The following is a 15948-nucleotide window of genomic DNA, read 5'->3' on the forward strand; positions in this document are numbered from 1 at the left end:
CTGGGTGTCCGTATGGGTCAAATATAGTATTTATATCAACATGGCACATAAGTGTTCCCCAAAGTGTTAATTCCTCACTGTCAAATAGGGTTTTATAGAAGACCGCACATGAAATTATCTAAAGCCATAGGTGAAGTGCTTCCATCCACTTCAGGCTAACCTAGGAAAGTTGGCCACCCAAGAGAATGAGACTGCTAATCTGTAATCTTGGTTTAAATCAGGGCACTGGGTTGCTTTCTATATGAGACTTTCCCTCTTGAGTCCTATGTAGGAATAGGGCAGATCAAGGATTTGTGTCACCTAAGGCTTATGCAATTTGAAGGGCTCTCTTAAGAAAAGAGAATTCAAAAATATGAATTAGAAATTAAGTGTAGGGCATAACAAAGGGCCTATATTAAGTATCATCAACTTCATGGTAAACCTGGCACTCATAGAGAAGGTAAATAAAGGATCTATAGAAAAGGACTGAACGTGAGGATATGTCTGCAGCTAAGGCGACGGTCCCAGATTAAAGACAACTGAGTTAGCAGTAGTATTTTTTAGAATAAAGGATATCATCCTATAAAAAGAAATACTTTCTGAAGTGTGGTAGATAAAGAACACAGGCATACGTTGGCGATACCATGGGTTCATTCTGTCCCAGACCACCTCAATGAAGCAAATACTGCAATAATGTGAGTCAAATGAATTTTTGGGGTTCCCAGTGCACATAACAGTTATGTTTAAACTATACTGTAGGCCATTAAGTGTGCAAAGCATTACATCTAGAAAATGTAAACACTTAAAAAATACTTTGTTGCTAAAGAATGCTAATCATCACCTGAGCTTTCAGTGAGTCGTAATCACTGATATGATAATGAAAAAGTTTGAAATATGGTGAGAATAGGTGTGAAGTGAGCAAATGTTGGTGAAGAAATGGTGCCAATAGACTTGTTTGATGCAAGGTTGCCACAAACCTTCAGTGTGTAAAACAAGCAATACCTGCAAAGCACAATAAAGTGAGGTGTGCCTGTATAGACTGAGATTTATGGAAGATAAAAGAGTGTATTTTCTGGACAAAGAATATTGGCACTTCATAAAGGAGAAGAAAGATACTCTCAAGAATGCTAACTTCAGGATACACAAAACATACCCAAGTTAAAAAAAAGAGTTTAGAAGTCTTTCATTGGTAGTATATTATGTACCCAGGCACATAACAAATGGAAGAAATGATACATTTCTAAATATTAGTTTGAGATTGTCCTAAATAAACAGGGAAATATGAGCTGTAATTCTGGGGGGCTTTGATAGCATCTTCATAATCCTCCCTCTTATTAGAAGCCACAGAATACACAGAAAAGTCCATTGAAATGTAACTCGTAAAAAGTCCACCACAATTTCAATATGAATAATTAATATTAAAAAGGACTCAGTCATGTGAAGAAAGTACCTTTTGAATATAGAGAACAGTTAATCTATGAAATGTTAGTCAAGGAATGTCAATTTAGAAACGAAAGATCCACATAGGTCGATAGTGTAAACTTCAACCCAGAGATGACCTTATCACAAAGGAAACAGGCAAATAAGGACAAGAGGAGCATTAGAGTATAATCATAGTGTAGAAGATGGTATTAGAAATCTGAGCATTGTTTTAATTCCAGACATTGTATGCATAGTGTATGCTGTAACTTTAAAATTGTAGTTAATCGGGTCACATAGCTAACAACTCTTGCTGAAGTATAAATTATACATGTTTGGCTCTTTTCGTTGTTCAAAGTTTAGACCAATTTCCTAGAACGACATTCTTTTGAAATGACTGGATTTCCAGCAGTGATGGACAGCTGTCTAATCCCAGTTAACTGAGTCAGCAAGCCAAGTCATTAGGCACAAGAGGTGCTGGGAGAGAGAAGACTTCAGCAACACCCATCTATAGACAGAAAAGTATTGCAGAGAGCATTGTCAGAGCAGGACATTGTCCCTAATTTAGAAACAAAGCACATCGCTTTATTACTAGCTTTTCGAGAAAGGTCTTGTACTCTGCCCTTCCAAGAGTGGGCCTCAGTGTCATAATTTGTTCTGGGGTCTTCTTTTATGTTTTTGAAAGTAGCCTGTTTCACTATGGATTCTACATCCTCATGAGTCAACTGCTTTTCAAGAATCTTCTGACTTTTAGCACAGTGATTCTGAGGTCCTGAAATGGGTTTAAGCTGATCACACATGAGCCCCATGAGGAAGATGTGTGACTAAGGATTGTCAATGTAACTAGATGTGCAAATAAGATATAGGTAGCTCTAGGTCAAAGATATATGAGTGATCCTGATTATAGTTTAAACTGGGGAAAATGTTAGGGAATCAGCAGAAATACGAGAAAAAAACTCTATTATACATCTCATTCATTTCTACCTCCCTACATGTTCACGAGCCTACCCTATCTTATTTAATAATGCACCCTACCAATGCCCCCTCCCTGCACTTTGGATCACCAGTTTGCTACATTTACCTTTTTATTTTCCTGAGCATTTCTCTCCTTCCAATATCCTAAACAATTTCCTTACTTTTTATATTTATTATTTGGTGTCTGTCTTTTCCCCCTAGTAGGTTAGCTGTAGGAAAATAGGGATTTTTGTCTGTTTTGCTCAGTTCTAAGAATGGCACCCAGAATGTAGTAAGTACTGGATAAGTTTGTTGGATGAAAGAATAAATGGAGAAACTACTATTGCCTAACTTAAATATAAGGAAGTATGAAGGCCTAAGAATAAATTAAGCCCATGCATTTTTGAAACTTCAAGTTTCACTCATTGATAACCTAAAATTTTTCAAATTAAGAAGGCCTTAGGCAGGGCACCTGGGTGGCTTAGTTGACTGAGAGTCCAACTCTCTCAGCTCAGGTCATGATCTCATGGTTTATGAAATGGAACCCTGCCTCGGGTTCTGCACTGACAGTATGAAATCTGCTTGGGATCCTCTCTCCCTCTTTCCCTCTCTCTCTCTCTCTGTATATATGTGTGTGTGTGTGTGTGTGTGTGTGTGTGTGTGTGTGTATTCTGACCCTCCCCCACTATATATAAATAAATAAATAAATAAACAAATAAATAAACAAATAAACAAACAAACAAAACTTTAAACAAAAGGCCTTAGGAAAGTACTTTTTTTGTTGTTGTTTTATTTTTTTTTCAATATATGAAATTTATTGTCAAATTGGTTTCCATTCAACACCCAGTGCTCATCCCAAAAGGTGCCCTCCTCAATACCCATCCCTCCCACCCCCCATCAACCCTCAGTTTGTTCTCAGTTTTTAAGAGTCTCTTATCAAGAGACCCATTTTAGACCTAAAGTCACCTTCAGATTAAAAGTAAGGGGATGCTGGGGCACCTGAGTGGCTCAGCTGGTTAAGCTTCAGACTTAAGCTCAGGTCATGATCTCATGGTGTGTGAGTTCAAGCCCTGTGTGAGGCTCTGTGCCGACAGCTCAGAGCCTGGAGCTTACTTCAGATTCTGTGTCTCCCTCTCTCTATGCCCTCCCCTTCTCATGCTTTCTCTCTCTCTCTTAAAAATAAACATTAAAAAGTATTTTAGAAACTAAGATGATGTAGAGTCATCTATCATGTTAATGGTTGCCAAAAGAAATAAGAGTAGCCATACTTATATCAGACAATCTAGATTTTAAAATAAAGACTGTAACAAGAGATGAAGAAGGGCATTATATCATAATTAAAGGATCTTTCCACCAAGAACACCTAACAATTGTAAACATTTATGTCCACGATGTGGAAGTACCCAAATATATAAAGCAATTAATCACAAACATAAAGAAGTTCATTGACAATAATACCATAATAGTAGGGGACTACAACACCCCACTTACAACAATGGACAGATCATCTAAGCAGAAAATCAACCAGAAAACAATATCTTTGAATGACAGACAGGGCTGGATGGACTTAACAGATATATTCAGAACATTTCATCCTAAAGCAGCAGCATAAACATTTTCAGGAGTGCACATGGAACATTCTCCAGAATAGATAACATACTGGGACACAAATCAGCCCTCAACAAGTACAAAAAGACGGAGATCATACTATGCATATTTTCAGACCCCAATGCTATGAAACTCGAAATCAACCACAAGAAAAAATTCAAAAAGAAAACAAATACTTGGAGATTGAAGAACATCCTATTAAAAAAATGAATGGGTTAATCAAGAAATTAAAGAGGAAATTAAAAAGTACATGGAAGGCAATGAAAATGATAACACCACACCCCAAAACCTCTGGGATGCAGCAAAGGCAGTCATAAGAGGGAAGTATAAAGCAATCCAGGCCTTTCTAAAGAAGGAAGAAAGGTCTCAGACACACAACCTAACCTTACACCTTTAAGGGCTGGAAAAAGAATAGCAAATAAAACCCAAAACCAGCAGGAGACAGGAAATAATAAAGATTAGTGCAGAAATCAATGCTATTGAAATAAAAAAAACAAACAAACAGTAGAACAGATCAATGAAACCAGGAGCCAGTTCTTTGAAAAAATTAACAAAATTGATAAACCTCTAGCTAGCCTGATCAAGAAGAAAAAGGAAAGGATCCAAATAAATAAAATCAAGAATGAAAGAGGAGAGATCACAACCAACACTGCAGAAATACAAACAATATTAAGAGAATATTATAGGGAATTATATGGCAATAAATCCAGCAATCTGGAAGAAATGGACAAATTCCTAGAAACATATAAGCTACCAGAACTAAAACAGGAAGAAATACAAAATTTGAATAGACCTACAGCCAGTAAATAAATTGAATTATTAATGAAAAATCTCCCAAAAAACAAGGGTCCAGGGCCAGAAGGCTTTACAGGGGAATTCTACCAAACATTTAAGGAAGAGTCAACACCTATTCTTTTGAAGCTGTTCCAAAAAGTAGAAATGGAAGGAAACTTCCAAACTCATTCTATGAGGCCAGCATTACCTTGATTCCAAAACCAGACAAAGCCCCCACTAAAAAGGAGAATTATAGACCAATTTCCCTGATGAATATGAATGCAAAAATTTTCAACATACATTAGCCAACCAATCCAACAATACATTAAAAGAGTTACCACGATCAAGTGGGATTTACACCTGGGATGCAAGGCTGGTTCAATACATACAAATCAATGTGATACATCATATTAACAAAAGAAAGGACAAGAACCACATGATCCTCTAAATAGATGCAGAGAAAGCATTTGACAAAAGATAGCATCCCTCCTTGATAAAAACCCTTAGGAAAGTAGGGATAGAAGGATCATACCTTAAGATTAGAAAAGCCGTATGTGAGGGGCACCTGGGTGGCTCAGTCGGTTGAGCGGCCGACTTCGGCTCAGGTCATGATCTCGCGGTCTGTGAGTTCCAGCCCCGTGTCGGGCTCTGTGCTGACGGCTCAGAGCCTGGAGCCTGCTTTGGATTCTGTGTCTCCCTCTCTCTCTCTGTCCCTCTCCCGTTCATGCTGTGTCAAAAATAAATAAACATTAAAAAAAAAAAAAAGCCGTATGTGAAAGACCCACCACTAATATCATCCTCAAAGGTGAAAAGTTGAGAGCTTCCCCCTAAGGTCAGGAACACGACAGAGAGCTCATTCTTGCCACTGGTATTCAACATAGTATCGAAAGTCCTAGCCTCAGCAATCAGACAACACAAAGAAAGGCCTCCAAATCAGCAAGGATGAAGTCAAACTTTCACTCTTCGCAGATGACATGATACTCTATATGGAAAACCCAAAAGATTCCACCCAAAAACTTCTAGAACTGATCCACTAATTCATCAAAGTCTCAGGATATAAATGTCAATGCACAGAAATCAGTTGCATTTCTATACCCAATAATGAAGCAACAGAAAGAGAAATCAAGGAATTGATCCCATTTACCATTGCACCAAAACCCATAAAATACATAGGAATAAACCTAACCAAAAAGGTGAAAAATCTATACACTGAAAACTGTAGAAAGCTTATAAAAGACATAGAAGAAGACACAAAACCATGGAAAAACATTCCATGCTCATGGATTGGAAGAACAAATATTGTTAAAATGTCAACACTACCCAAAGAAATCTACATATTCAATGCAATCACTATCAAAATAACACCAACATTCTTCACAGAGCTAGAACAAACAATTCTAAAATTTGTATGGAACCAGAAAAGATCCCGAAGAGCCAAAGCAATCCTGAAAAAGAAAACCAAAGCTGGAGACATCACAATCCCAGACTTCAAGATATATTACAAAGCTGTAATCATCAAGACACTATGGTACTGGCACAAAAAACAGAAACTTAGATCAATGGAACAGAATAAGAACCCAGAAATGGACCCACAGACATATGGCCAACTAATCTTTGACAAAGCAGGAAAGAATATCCAATGGAATAAAGACAGTCTCTTCAGCAAATGGTGTTGGGAAAACTGGACAGCAACATGCAGAAGAATGAACCTGGACCACTTTCTTACACCATACACAAAAATAAACTTAAAATGGACGAAAGAAAACCTAAGAAAACCTTAGGAAGCCATCAAAATCCTAGAGTTGAAAACAGGCAACAACCTCTTTGATCTTGACTGCAGTAATTTACTCAACATGACTCCGGAGGCAAGGAAAACAAAAGCAAAAATGAACTTTTGGGCCTCATCAAGATAAAAAGTTTCTGCACAGCTAAGGAAACAATCAGCAAAACTAAAAGGCAACTGACGGAATGGGAGAATATATCTGCAAATGACATATTTGATAAAGGGTTAGTGTCCAAAATCTATAAAGAACTTTTCAAACTCAATACCCAAAAAACAAATAAACCATAGAAGAAATGGGCAGAAGGCATGAGTAGACACTTTTCCAAAGAAGACATCCAGATGGCGAACAGACACATGAAAAAATGTACAACATCACTCATCATCAGGGAAATACAAATCAAAACCACAATGAGTTACCACTTCACATGGGTCAGAATAGCAAATATTATTAATTCAGTCAGCAACAGATGTTGGTTGGTGAATGCAGAGAAAGGAGATCTCTTTTGCACTGCTGGTGGGAATCCAAACTGGTGCAGCCACTTTGGAAAACAATATGGAGTTTCCTCAAAAAAATTAAAAATAGAACTATCCTACAACCCAGCAATTGCACTTTGCTGCTCTCTGAAGTCCACTATGTTGGTGTGGGGCAGAATATGGTGCTACTCCAATCTCTCATCCTTGGGCTGGGAATCTTGCAGCCCTCACAGAATAGCAAGGGCATTCAGCTCACCCTGGGCCACACTCTTCTGTGTTATTTCTTTGATGCGGTTGGGATTCAAAACCCAAAGTCTGTGCATGGCACAGATCCCCTCCTTTCCTCCAGAGTGGACCCTCTCCACCCTGCTGATGAAAGGCCTTTAGCTGGCAACTACAAGATCTTTTGCCCTTGGGGAGGCAATAAACCCTTTTCCAAAAGTACTCCAGGAAGGCTACTATTCTCTCCCAGTGTACCCCAGAGATCACGACACCACATTATGCACTCCAGGATCAGCTCACTTCTCTCCAGGAGCATGCGCCACAGCTCAAGCCTAAGAGTTTGAGCTCCGAAACCTGGTTGCAAAAAAGAACTTCTGACGCACCCCGCCCCCCGCCCCAGTCCATGGTCCAGAGAGGTTTTCCTCCTGTGCTAACTCAATGCTGCAGTATCTCGATACCTCTTTCTCTCCCTTTTGTCTCTCCAGGGAAAGGATTCCATCCCCTCCATAGTGCCGCCATTTTTCTCTCCCCCAATTCACATCCACGCACCTCACTCTTTCCAAGCTGTCTTCCTCCAACTGTGGAGATCCTTCTGCACTCTGCAGATCGATTTCATGGGTGTTCCAAGTGACCTAACCATGGGCAATAAAATCTATAAAGACTGTGGAACCTGTGGGTAGAGTATATTCTGCTTCTACAAAAAAATGTCCCCTCATTACCACACTGTTGCCATCCTGATGTCCTTCTAACATGGCAGCAACAGTCTGCTCCTGAATCACAGAAATTAAGATGAGTAAACAATGGTTATAAATTAAATGAATAGTCAGAACTATGAGAAACCCAAGATGACCACTTGGTCTTTCCTAACTCTCTGGCAAATCCCACTTTTGGTTTTTGCATTCCTTTAGTGACCTTGGTGCATTTGAAAAAATTAGTTTGGTCCTCAGAGGCCTCAGACCTCTCTCTGGACTTTTTAAACATCTGCAGCTGGACTTCATTCAACTATCACTTACTGTGGGTTATCAAAATGTATTTCCTGGGGTGGACTTTCACAACATCCAAGTACCCACTTCACTGGGCAAACTATATAAGCCTCAATGAAAACCTTACAAATTTCTTAAAATTATCACTGTCAATAATCAGGCAAGGTCAACAAAACTAATGAAAAAATTATACTCAAGCAGAACAAGTACAGATTACATAGGGCCGATGTAATTAATGAACTGATGAATATGGATTACACTTTTCATAACTTGTTGTCTAAAGTGTTACTGGCTTTTAACCTTCTGTTTTTCCAGATTTAGGAAAATTTCTTCTCTTTAAAAAGTTTTTTTCAATGTTTATTTATTTTTGAAGGAAAGAAAGACAGAGTGTGAGTGGGGGGAAGGGCAGAGAGAGAGAGGGAGACACAGAATCAGAAGCAGGCCCTAGGCTCTGAGCTGTCAGCACAGAGCCCAACGTGGGGCTCGAACTCACGAGCTGTGAGATCATGACCTGAGCTGAAGTCAGATGCTTAACTGACTGAGCCTCCCAAGCGCCCCAGGAAAATCTCTTCTCTTAAGCTGCCAACAATTTGGTAAGATACACCTTTGTAAACAAAGATGAAACATTTATCTTTTTCTCCTACCTAATCCCTCCAAAATTTAAACAATATTGTTAGTTATTTACATAAATTCACTGAGAAATTGTTCCCCTTATCACAAGACACAATTAAAAAACAAATGCCTATCTTGCCAAGGCTTTGACTAAAATGTCATCTTTGAGAGATAGGTACATAGACTCAGGTGTCACCATACAGGTTTAAAGAACTGCTTCCAAAAATTGGCCTAATACCTTGCTTACAAAGCTCCAACAAAGCAATCTTTTAAAAAGTTTACATACCCAGTCACTATTCTTCCTGCTTTTACAAAAATAACCAGGCCAAGCTTAAACAAATTAGGCTTGTCATGATCGTTGATTTAAAAAAATGGGAGTTGGGGCGTCTGGGTGGCTCAGTCATTTGAGCATCCGACTTCGGCTCAGGTCATGATCTCACGGTCCGTGAGTTCGAGCCCCTCGTCGGGCTCTGTGCTGACAGCTCAGAGCTTGGTGCCTGCTTCAGATTCTGTGTGTGTCCCTCTCTCTCTGACCCTCCCCCATTCATGCTCTGTCTCTCCCTGTCTCAAAAATAAACAAACATTAAAAAAAATAATAAAAATAATAAAAACTGGGAGTAATTGTAGAGAGAAAAGTTACGTTTGTACCTTTGTCTACATTAGATTCGAATCCTATTAATTGTCTTTGAGATTTGGTTATACACCAAAGCTGGACTGGACTGGATCCTAAATTTGTGTAGTTTCTTCAAACATCTGGCTATGACTCTCCAAACTAGCATTTCCAATTTTCTCCCACCCTTGTAATTTGGAATCAATAAAAATAATAACTGCTCTTGAATCTCCTTGGAAGAGACTATATCAGGGCATCCTCACTGTCCAGATGGCAGTGACTTCGGGGACTCAAGCCTTAGATAGACACCTCACAGCTAAAGAAGGCTCCACATGGCGTCTAGCTCTATACAAATGCTGGAGACCTCTGAATCAAATTGATGAAGAAAACAAAGATGACAGCGAATGTGGACAGCTAAGTCAAGATTCCATACCAGGCCCGCATACTCATAAACATTATTTTGATTCTGGTCTTAATCTATTTCACATTAGACCTCCTTTACAACGCTGGCAAATCCCTTTGCTTTTGATAACTGAACACTTCTGACATGGCCAGATTATCGACATTTTCAAAACACTGCTACTCTGTATCTCCTTTCTTAAGTTAATTTCCCTCCTAAACCATGTCTACCCTACTGTTGGAACTACAGTCTATAATGACTCCATAATTTCTGCTTCTCCCGGGTCTATTTTTACTCGTGCTTGGCAAAAACACTACCAGGAACACACTGATTAAGTCCCTATTGAAGTAAAGGTTGTTGTGCAATTGGATTATTGGTTACACCTATTTCATCTGCGTAATCAATCAGAAACTTAGCACTGGGCACCCCTTTAAGTTTACTTCACTGACTAATGTGTATACCGGCTGCACACATAGTCAAGGGTGTTCAACTACAGGTGGTGCCAACTCCAGCAAAGCTGCTAGGTTTGTAGATTTGCCTGATCTCTCTAAAATCCTGAGAGATATTGCTAAAATGTTTTGCTAATGCAATAGCCGCCCAAGAAAACTCTTTGGACTCCCTTGCACAAGTGTTAATTAATGGAATTGTTCTTGGTTACCTCCTAGCTGAACAAAGTGAGGTTTGTTCTGTGATAAACACCTGTGGCTGTCCTTAAGTAAACACCTCTGATGAAGCAGAAACCCCTTGCTTTTACCCGACAGGCACAAAAACTATTTGGATTTCTAGTTGAATCTGTGACCCCTAATTGCAATTCTGGAATCTCAGATAAACTCTCATTTGAGTCTCATTGTGACTTTTTGTTTTCAGGTTGACATTCCTGTGAAGACCATGCTTTCCTTATTTCTCTTTCAAGTGGTGGCTATTTTTTCTCTCATAAGTGGGGGTTTATCCTTTTTCCTTCTTATTGCTGCTTTCAGATTATTATCCCACCTTCCTCCATAAAAATACCCAGCTTTGTCATGGATATTCTTATCATCTACCCATATCACTCATTGTACATCTTTAGTATAGTCATCTACCAACTCCTGCGTCAGTTCCCTCATTCTTTGAAGATTTTGGTTCTTTGATCGCTGAAGGATATCGTAGGCATACTCTTCCCTATTACTTCCACTAATTACAACTAAAAACTCTGAATAAAATACATAAAGCAGGGTCACCTGGTGGTTCGGTTGGTTGAGTGTCTGACACTTGATTTCACCTCGGGTCATGATCCCAGCATCATGGGATCGAACCCCATGTCGAGTTCCATGTCAGGCTCTGCACTGAGTGTGGAGCCTGCTTGAGATGCTCCCTCTCCCTCTTTCTCTCCGCCCTCCCCCCCCTCCCCCGCCCAGTGTGCTCCATCTCTCTCTGAAAAAAGGTTTTGTTTTTTTTTTTAACGCATAAAGCAACTATTAGAAGATTCTGAAGCGGGGGTGGGGTGGTGGAACAGACTAGCCAGAGATCACAGGACTCAGGGGATGACCCAGTGGTGATTTCTTTGTTGTTTTTGCTTTTTTCCTCTCACCTGTATCCATGCCTGGGTGCTAAACCAGCCCACACCTAGAACTTCCAATGGGCATACTTTTAAAAGACCTGAGAAAGTTCTGTTCTTCCTAGACTCGGAATAGAGAGACCCCACAGAACAGAATCTTTCTGACTCTACTCACTCTATCCCAGGCAAACACAAAGGAAGAAGCCCCATAGTCTCCTCCACACCTGTACTGCACAGTGGGTGGTTTGCTGCTGTTGACAGTCCTCCCCTGCATGAACAGGAGCAGAGATGATCCCCCCTCCCTCTCCCCTCCCTACTGGGCACTGCGTTTGCATCCCTCAGCAGACAAGGAAGAGACACTTCTCAAAGTGATAAAAGCAGTGTAAAAAGTGAAGTTGAATCTCTCATTCATTGTTGGTAGGAATGTAAAATGATAGTTTTTCTGAAAAACAATTTGGTAGTTTCTTATAAAGCTAAATACACACTTATCATATGACTCTGAAATTCTACTCCTACTATTTGCCCTACAGAAAGGAAAACTTTTATTCGCATAAAGCCTGTACGTGAATATTCATAGCAACTTTATATGCTATAGTTGGATGAATATTCCACTAATATTCCACTTTATATGATATAGTTGGATTAATATTCCACTAATTTTTGGAACTGTTTTCTATTTAGCCTTTGTTTCTTCTTTTTGCCTTCCCCTCTTTTTTCTGCCTTCTCCTATTTTACATGACTCTATTTTTTTTCTTTTTTTAGCACAACAATGATACTTAAAATATTTTTAGTAGGTGCCTTAGAGACTGCAATAAACATTTACAACTATTTAAATCCGCTTTCAAATAGCGCTATACCACTTCACAGGTAGTTCAGGTATTTTAAAAGATTATTCCCAGGTTCTCTCATCGCTGATTGCATTACTGTCATTCATTTTACTTAAGCATAAGCTATATTCATCCAACACATTATTATATTATTATTTTGATCAAACTGTTAGGTTAGATAAGTTAAAAGAAATAAAATTAAACGTTTTCTTTTACCTTCATTTATTCCTTGTCTAACACTTTTCCTTTCCTTGTGTAGATTTGACTTTCTGATCTATATCATTTCCCCGATCTCTGAGGAACTTCTTTTAACATGTCTTATCTACCGGCTGCAAATCTTCATCTCAGAAAGCCTTATCTCCTTCACCTGTGAAAGATAATTTCATTGGACACAGAATTCTAGATGAGTGCATTTCTTTTCTTTCAACACTTGCATATTTCACTCTACTCTCTTCTTGCCTTAATGGTGTCTCTTGTTTTCTGAGATTTATTTATTTATTTGAGAGAAAGAGAGAGAGAGAGAACATGAACAGGGGAGGTGCAGAGAGAGGGGGACAGATCCACAATGAGCTCTGTGATGCAGGCAGAGGACCTGATGGGGGGCTCAAACTCATGAACCCTGAGATAATGACCTGAGTTGAAGTCAGCCACTTAACTGACTGAGCCACCCAGGCACCCCTTGCTTAAATAGTTTCTAAAGAGAAGTCTGATGTAATTTTTATCCTTGTTTCTGTAGAACAGGTAAAGTGTTTTTTCCCCCTGGCTTCTTTCAAGATTTTCTCTTTGTCTTGTTTTCTGAAGTTTGAATATTATATGCCTAGATACAGATTTTTCAGTATTTATCCTGCATGTTTCCTTAGTGTCCTGAATCTGTGGTTTGGTGTCTGTTAGTAATTTTGGAAAATTCTCAGCCATTATTACTACAAATATTGTTTCTGTTTCTTTCTTTCTTTCTTTCTTGCCTTCTGCTATATTATACACTTACTAAAATAAGTGTATTTTACACCTATTGTAATATTCTCACAGGTCTTGGTTATTCTGTTCTTATTTTAATTCTTTTTCCTTTTTGCTTTTCAGTTTGAAAATTTCTATTAACATATCTTTAGACTCACTGATTCTTTTCTCAGCCATGCCCATTAAGCGGATGAGCCCATCAGGTATATTTTTCATTTCTTTTACACTGATTTTGATTTCCAGCATTTTCTTTTGATTTTTAGAGTTTCCATTTCTCTGCTTAGAGTATCCATCTGTTCTCCCACATTATCCACGTTTTCCTTTAAAGCCTTTGTTTATTTTATTTTATTTTATTTTATTTTATTTTATTTTATTTTAAAGTAGCCTTCACACCCAGGTCAGAGCCCAATGCAGGGCTCGACTTATGACCCTGAGATCAAGACCCTGGGCTGAGATCCAAGAGTCAGATGCTTAACCAACTAAGCCACCCACGTGACCCTATCATAATTATTTTATTTTTTTATTTTTATTGACTAAGTTTATTTATTTATTTTGAGAAAGAGAGAGAGTGAGAGAGTCCCAAGCAGACTTTGTACTATCAGCAAGGAGCCCAACGTGGGGCTCAAACTCGGGGAGTGTGAGATTTTGACCTGAGCTGAAATCTGGCACCTAGCCTACTGAGCCACCCAGGTGCCCCTATCATAGTTATTTTAAATTCAGGTCTGATAATTCCAAAATCTCTGCTATATCTGAACCCGGTTCTGACGCTAGTTTTGTCTCTTGAGACTATGTTTATTGTCTTTTAGCATGCATTGTAATTTTTTTTGTGAAAAGCTGGAATGTTGTATCAGGTAAAAGGAACTGAGATAGACCTTTAGTGTGAGGTGCTGTATTTATGTGGCTAAGAGTTAGGCTGTACTCACTGTTTGCTGCAGCTGTGGTTTCAGAAGATAAAATCTCCTCTAATGTCCCCGTTTTTGTGTCCCTGTTTTGTCTCTGTTGTCTTTTGGTTCCTCCAGAGAGTCCTTAGTAAATGGGTCTCAGGTTTGCAGTTCTTCCAGTGCAAGCTCCTATTATTACACAGAAGCCCTGTTGACAGGGTGGTGAGATGCAGGGAGAGAGGGGAAGAGAAAGGGGAAGCATTCCAAGATCCTATAATCAGGTCTCAGCCTTTTATAAATCTGTGTCTCTGGGTTGTGAGTTTCACAAATGTTTCTCAGCTTCCTTCCCCCTGTCCAACCTCAGGGGATATAAGAGGGCTAGAGGGGGCTAGATTTGGGTATCTCCCCTCAGGTCAGCTAGGCTTTAGTAAAAACCCCAAACAAACCCTAGTAAAAATTAGTTTCCCTTGAGGGCAGTCCTTGTTAAGGAGAACAGGGAGCTCTGGGCATTTTTCAGAATGGTTACTTTCCTTTGTCTCCCTGCCAAAAGCAGGAGGGCTTTTTCTCCGGTCTTGACAGAACCTAGGGAAACCTCTGGAGGGAAAACTCAACAGCAGTTCATTACAAGGGCAAATTGTATCAATGCTAAGAATGAAAAGTACAGGGTACTATGATAGTACATAATAAGGGAAACTGAGAAAGTCTGTGGGAGCAAGGAAGGTTTTCCTAAGGAAAATAACTTTTCCTAAGGGAAAACTTTTTTGGCAAAAGAAATAGCATGTGCAATTGCTCAGAGTTAAAAAGGAATATGGAATATTTGAGTGAATGAAGGAAAAATCAGGGTGTCTAGGTTGCCGACAGAGTGGGGAGAGTGGCTCCAGATGAAACTGGAAAGGTAAGGAGACCAAGAGCTTTGATAGTGATTCTAAGAACAATGAGAAGCAACTTTAGGATTACTGGAGTCAAAGACTGGCAATGAAGCAGGAAAAATAATGGACGTTTTCTGAAGGTTGTTCCTTTCAGTTGCCCTTTTCCCCTAATTTATCACTTTAGTTTTTCTTTCACTTTGAGTCTATGCCAAGGGTTCTAATCTAGGGAGTTAGACTTCAAGGAGTCCCTGAACCAGCAGAAATTATATGCAACATTTTGTGTGCACAGACACGTGTATTTTGTGAAGGGTACAGGTTCACAGTTTTATTGAAGAATTCTGCAATTCTCCCACCAAAATTGAGAGTGAGCGATATTATGTTCTTCCATGAAGTTAAAATTAATAACCAACATCTTGCTAAATGGAAGTTGTATCAATGTAAAGTGTCAAAACCAAGTATTAGTTCATTTAAAAAGAGAGGGATACAGGACAAATAAACGTTAAAGACTAATTAATATACAGTTTAGGGGAGTCTGGGTGGGTCAGTCGGTTAAGTGTCTGACTTCGGCTCAGGTCACCATCTCATGGTTCACGGGTTTGAGCCCTGCGACAGGCTCTGTGCTGACAGCTCTGAGCCTGGAGCCTGCTTTGGATTCTGTGTCTCCCTCTCTCTCTCTGCCCCTCCCCTGCTTGCTCGCTCTTTCTCAAAAATAAGCATTTAAAAAATTTTTTAAAATATATATACAGTTTATAGTCAAGGCCAGATATTGTCCCATCCTTTATACCTTCTTCAAGTTGGAGGTAATATAAATTAATAGTACTAGTCATGACCTTAAATATTGCAAAATTATGAATTCATACTTACATTATCAAAAAAGGATTAATTATGCCAATATAGTCTTAGGGTTAATTTGAATTTCAATTATTAGAGAACAAGTAACCCATGAGCTGTATTATTTATATAGGATAACCTTCTGCGTTGCCTTCGCCTTCAAGGTGATATTCTCTCTACTCTTCTGCCACACTACATAAGAGGGGGAAGAGCAAAAACCTGGACTTCCTTGTT

Source organism: Lynx canadensis, chromosome B2 (assembly GCF_007474595.2).
Source record: "Lynx canadensis isolate LIC74 chromosome B2, mLynCan4.pri.v2, whole genome shotgun sequence".
NCBI classification, from domain to species: domain Eukaryota; kingdom Metazoa; phylum Chordata; class Mammalia; order Carnivora; family Felidae; genus Lynx; species Lynx canadensis.